This window comes from Salmo salar, chromosome ssa06, assembly GCF_905237065.1.
Source record: "Salmo salar chromosome ssa06, Ssal_v3.1, whole genome shotgun sequence".
Classification (NCBI taxonomy): domain Eukaryota; kingdom Metazoa; phylum Chordata; class Actinopteri; order Salmoniformes; family Salmonidae; genus Salmo; species Salmo salar.
The window spans coordinates 47,139,559-47,145,704 of record NC_059447.1 but is presented as its reverse complement, the minus strand read 5'-3'; positions in this window follow the sequence as shown (position 1 = coordinate 47,145,704).

Here is a 6,146-nt window from a genome sequence, read left to right as displayed (position 1 = left end):
CAAGACGTTGAAGTTAGGTTCATTGTAGGTTCTGAATGAAAGGTGGAAATACGTATTTTCCAGATGATGAAATCAGGTTCAAATCAAATCAAAATGTATTTGTCACGTGCGCCGAATACAACAGGTGAAGACCTTACAGTGAAATGCTTACATACAAGCCCTTAACCAACAGTGCAGTTTTTAATTAAAAAAATAGATGAAAGTTGAAAATACGTAATTTATAGACGTCTACGTTTAGGCCAAATCAAGGCTGGTCCAGATGGCACCAAAAAAGACATCTGGACAAGACCAAAAAAATGCATCCAAAAGGCATCAGTGTCGGTCAGTGCTTACTGAGGTATAGTTTACAATGTCGCCTGAAATTGAATTTTAGGAATTCTCATCTATGTGGTAGGCTTACCATTTGTAAAACACAAAAAAGACTGCAGGTCCGGACAAGAACAAAAAAAAAAATGTCAAAAAGACGTTGGCCCGTTGGCCTGTGCTTACTGGGGTGTAGCCTACCATGTCGGCATGCAATGGAATTTTATGAATGCCCATCGATATGGTAGACCCACAGTTTGTAAAGCAGGGCTTTGCATTGGCTTTATTAGTCCGAAAGGGATATTTAAACTCTGAATATCAGCTACCCAACTTTATCAGGAGGAGTTATCCTGAGCCTATTTGCAATGTGTTGACACTGCGGGAAATGCAGAAGTATTTTCTTTTTCAATAAAAAATAATTATGGACACAAACTTGAAACCACTGAGCATGACAATTTAGTCCATGGGATGAAACTAATGGACAGCAGTTGTGAGTAGCCTGATTGTCCATTCCGTATTGTCAATTTTACTTTTACCTGTCCTGTTTTTAGGACATGTTGTTTGTTAACATGTCAGCACATTTTTTATTTGATTGGGCACCATTTTGGTTAGGCTATTTGATCGAAGAATCCTAATGTAAAAAGTTTCCATCTCATTACAGTTTCATACACTATCACCAGCCTTTAGGCTACAGAAAAGGCCACATACTCATTCTACCATATGCTATATCTGCTACACGATTTATGTTAGATTAGTTTTTTGCGTTTCCATCAGCACCCTGGAGATGCAGGCTAGGAATGGATAAGATAAATATTTTGCATCCCTGCCTTTGACAAAGTGGACACTGCTTATCACAGGGCGGCATCAGCGCTCACCTAAAAAGCCCATATGTCACTGGTCGAGAGAAATTGTCATTGTTTCTGGGCAGAATTATGTGAGGTCTTATGTGTTGTTGGAGGTACAACTTGGTCAGTTTAGCTAAAAAAAAAATGCCGCCCTCGTCAATCTGCCGCCATAGACCTAATTTTTTTTTTAAAATTTTTTTATTTCACCTTTATTTAACCAGGTGGGCTAGTTGTGAACAAGTTCTCATTTACAACTGCAACCTGGCCAAGATAAAGCAAAGCAGTGTGACACAGACAACAAAACAGAGTTACACATGGAATAAAATGGAATAAACAATAAACAAGTTAATAACACAATAAACAAGTCAATGGCACAGTAGAAAAAGAAAGTCTATATACAGTGTGTGCAAAAGGCATGAGGAGGTAGGCAATAAATAGGCCATAGTAGCGGAGAATTACAATTTAGCAGATTAACACGAGTGATAAATGAGCAGATGATGATGTGCAAGTAGAGATACTGGTGTGCAAAGAGTAGAAAAGTAAATAAAAACAGTATGGGGATGAGGTAGGTAGATTGGGTGGGCTATTTACAGATGGACCATATACAGCTGCAGCGATCAGTTAGCTGCTCAGATAGCTGATGTTTAAAGTTGGTGAGGGAAATATAAGTCACCAGTTTCAGCGATTTTTGCAATTCGTTCCAGTCACTGGCAGCAGAGAACTGGAAGGAAAGGCGGCCAAATGAGGTGTTGGCTTTGGGGATGATCAGTGAGATATACCTGCTGGAACGTGTGCTACGGGTGGGTGTTGTTATCGTGACCAGTGAACTGAGATAAGACGGAGCTTTACCTAGCATAGACTTATAGATGACCTGGAGCCAGTGGGTCTGGCGACGAATATGTAGCAAGGGCCAGCCGACTAGAGCATACAGGTCGTAGTGGTGGGTGGTATAAGGTGATTTGGTAAAAAAAACGGATGGCACTGTGATAGACTGCATCCAGTTTGCTGAGTAGAGTAGTGGAAGCTATTTTGTAGATGACATCGCCGAAGTCGAGGATTGGTAGGATAGTCAGTTTTACTAAGGTAAGTTTGGCGGCGTGAGTAAAGGAGGCTTTGTTGCGATATAGAAAGCCGATTCTAGATTTGATTTTGGATTGGAGATGTTTAATATGAGTCTGGAAGGAGAGTTTACAGTCTATCTAGACACCTAGGTATTTATAGTTGTCCACATATTCTAGGTCAGAACCGTCCAGGGTGGGGATGCTAGTCGGGCGGGCGGGTGCGGGCAGCAAACGGTTGAAAAGCATACATTTAGTTTTACTAGCGTTTAAGAGCAGTTGGAGGCCACGGAAGTAGTGTTGTATGGCATTGAAGCTCGTTTGGAGGTTAGTTAGCACAGTGTCGTCTGCGTAGAGGTGGATCAGGGAATCACCTGCAGCAACAGCGACATCATTGATATATACAGAGAAAAGAGTCGGCCCGAGAATTGAACCCTGTGGTACCCCCATAGAGACTGCCAGAGGTCCGGACAACAGGCCCTCCGATTTGACACACTGAACTCTGTCTGCAAAGTAGTTGGTGAACCAGGCGAGGCAGTCATTAGAGAAACCAAGGCTATTGAGTCTGCCGATAAGAATACGGTGATTGACACAGTCGAAAGTCTTGGCCAGGTTGATGAAGACGGCTGCACAGTACTGTCTTTTATTGATGGTGGTTATGATATCATTTAGTACCTTGAGCGTGGCTGAGGTGCACCCGTGACCGGCTCGGAAACCGGATTGCACAGCGGAGAAGGTACGGTGGGATTCGAAATGGTCAGTGATCTGTTTATTAACTTGGCTTTTGAAGACTTTAGAGAGGCAGGGCAGGATAGATATAGGTCTATAGCAGTTTGGGTCTAGAGTGTCACCCCCTTTGAAGAGAGGGATGACCGTGGCAGCTTTCCAACCTTTAGGGATCTCAGACGATACAAAAGAGAGGTTGAACAGGCTGGTAATAGGGGTTGCAACAATGGCGGCGGATAGTTTCAGAAAGAGAGGCTCCAGATTGTCTAGCCCAGCTGATTTGTACGGGTCCAGGTTTTGCAGCTCTTTCAGAACATCTGCTATCTGAATTTGGGTGAAGGAGAAGCTGGGGAGGCTCGGGCGAGTAGCTGCGGGGGGGGGGCGGAGCTGTTGGCCGGGGTTGGAGTAGCCAGGAGGAAGGCATGGCCAGCCATAGAGAAATGCTTATTGAAATATTCGATTATCAACGATTTATCGGTGGTGACCGTGTTACCTAGCCTCAGTGCAGTGGGCAGCTGGGAGGAGGTGCTCTTGTTCTCCATGGACTTTACAGGAGTTAGAGCTACATGATGCAAATTTCTGCTTGAAAAAGCTAGCCTTTGCCTTCCTGACTGACTGCGTGTATTGGTTCCTGACTTCCCTGAACAGTTGCATATCGCGGGGACTATTCGATGCTTTTGCAGTCCGCCACAGGATGTTTTTGTGCTGGTCAAGGGCAGTCAGGTCTGGAGTGAACCAAGGGCTATATCTGTTCTTAGTTCAGCATTTTTTGAAAGGGGCATGCTTATCTAAGAGAGGAAATTACTTTTAAAGAACGACTAGGCATCCTCGACTGACGGGATGAGGTCATTATCCTTCCAGGATACCTGGGCCAGGACGATTAGAAAGGCCTGCTCGCAGAAGTGTTTTAGGGAGCGTTTGACAGTGATGAGGGGTGGTTGTTTGACCGCGGACCCATAGCGGATACAAGCAATGAGGCAGTGATCGCTGAGATCCTGATTGAAAACAGCAGAGGTTTATTTGGAGGGCAAGTTGGTCAGGATAATGTCTATGAGGGTGCCCATGTTTACGGATTTAGGGTTGTACCTGGTGGGATCCTTGATGATTTGTGTGAGATTGAGGGCATCTAGCTTAGATTGTAGGACTGCCGGGGTGTTAAGCATATCCCAGTTTAGGTCACCTAACAGAATGAACTCTCCAATTTGTAAGTCGCTCTGGATAAGAGCGTTTGCTAAATGACGTAAATGTAAATGTAAATGAAGCTAGATAGGAGGCGATCAATTCACATATGGTGTCCAGGGCACAGCTGGGAGCGGAGGGGGGGTCGATAACAGGTGGCAACAGTGAGAGACTTATTTCTGGAGAGATTCATTTTTAAAATTAGAAGTTCGAACTGTTTGGGTATAGACCTGTAAATTATGACAGAACTTTGCAGGCTATCTCTGCAGTAGATTGCAACTCCTCCCCCTTTGGCAGTTCTATCTTGACGGACAATGTTGTAGTTGGGTATGGAAATCTCAGAATTTTTGGTGGCCTTCCTAAGCCAGGATTCAGACACGGCAAGGACATCAGGGTTGGCGGAGTGTGCGAAAGCAGTGAATAAAATAAACTTAGGGAGGAGGCTTCTGATGTTAACATGCATGAAACCAAGGCTTTTTCGATCACAGAAGTCAACAAATGAGGGTGCCTGGGGACACGCAGGGCCTGGGTTTACCTCCACATCACCAGAGGAACAGAGGAGGACTAGGATGAGGGTACGGCTAAAGGCTATCAAAACTGGTCGTCTAGAGCGTTGGGGACAAAGAATAAAAGGAGCAGATTTCTGGGCGTGGTAGAATAGATTCAGGGCATAATGTGCAGACAGGGGTATGGTGGGGTGCGGGTACAGCGAAGGTAAGCCCAGGCACTGAGTGATGATAAGAGAGGATGCATCTCTGGACATGCTGGTTATAATGGGTGAGGTCACCGCATGTGCGTGAGGTGGGACAAAGGAGGTATCAGATGTATGATGAGTGGAACTAGGGGCTCCATTGTAAACTAAAACAATGATAACTAACCTAAACAACAGTATACAAGGCATATTGACATTTGAGAGAGACATAAAACGAGGCATAAAGCAATCTCAGGTGTTGATTGGGAGAGCTAGCTAAGACAACAACAGGTAAGACAACAACAGCTAATCAGCTAAAACAACAACATCAGGTAAAATGGTGATGAATGGGCAGAGAGGGTCGGTTAACTACACACAGGGCCTGAGTTCGCGGCTGGGGCTGACAGATAAACAAATTATAAACAGAATGGAGTACCGTGATTAATGGACAGTCCAGCAGGCATCAGCTATGTAGCCAAGTGATCATAGGGTCCAGGGGACAGCAAAAGACGGAACAGGGAAGCCGCGAAGTAGTCGCTACTACGCTAGCACGCGGGCGACACAGCGTTTAAAGTTAGCAGCCCGGGGCAAGTAGAAGGGTATGCTCTGACGTCCGACGGAGGCCGGTTGAAGGCACAGCGGATGCAGTATTCGTCGGCAGACCAGTTGTGGTGGTGAGGCGGGGCCCCGTGTTGACAAAGGATCCAAGCCAGATGGCGAAAGAGGTATTGTAGTTGTAGTGATTTAGTTTGCTAGCCGGGAGATGCGCCTGGCTCACGGCTAACTGGTGCTAGCTTCGGGACAGGGGCATTAGCCACTATAGCCACTTGGTAGCAGCGGTGGTCCGGTGCCAAGGTCCAGAGCTTACGGCAAGGATCCGGTGGAGTAGTAGATTCTAGCTGTGTTTGGGTGGAGTCCGGGTGAACAGCTGTGTAGGCCGGGAGGTGGGCCTAGCCTGGCTCAGGTATAGCTTCGGTACTGGGTCACTCGGTGGCAGCTAGCTAGCTGTGAAGATCAGGGGTAATGGTCCAGGGTTTATGGCAGGAATCCGGCGTTGTAGTGGAGAAACAGTCCGATACTGGTAGGCTGGCGAGTATTATCCAGGCTAAAAAAGGGCCGGTATCTGTGCAGAAGGTAAAGGCCGCTAGCAGTGGCTAACAATGACTAAATAGCTTGTAGCTAATTAGCTGGTTAGCTGGTGGTTCTGGCTATAAGGTCTAAAAATAAAAAAAATTATAGCGGTTCCGTAGAGCGGGTCGGCAGATTTCAGACGTCCCTCCCACAAACAGGGCAATACAATCGCACACTCAATTTGTGCAAATATGTACAAAAACGTATTTCAGC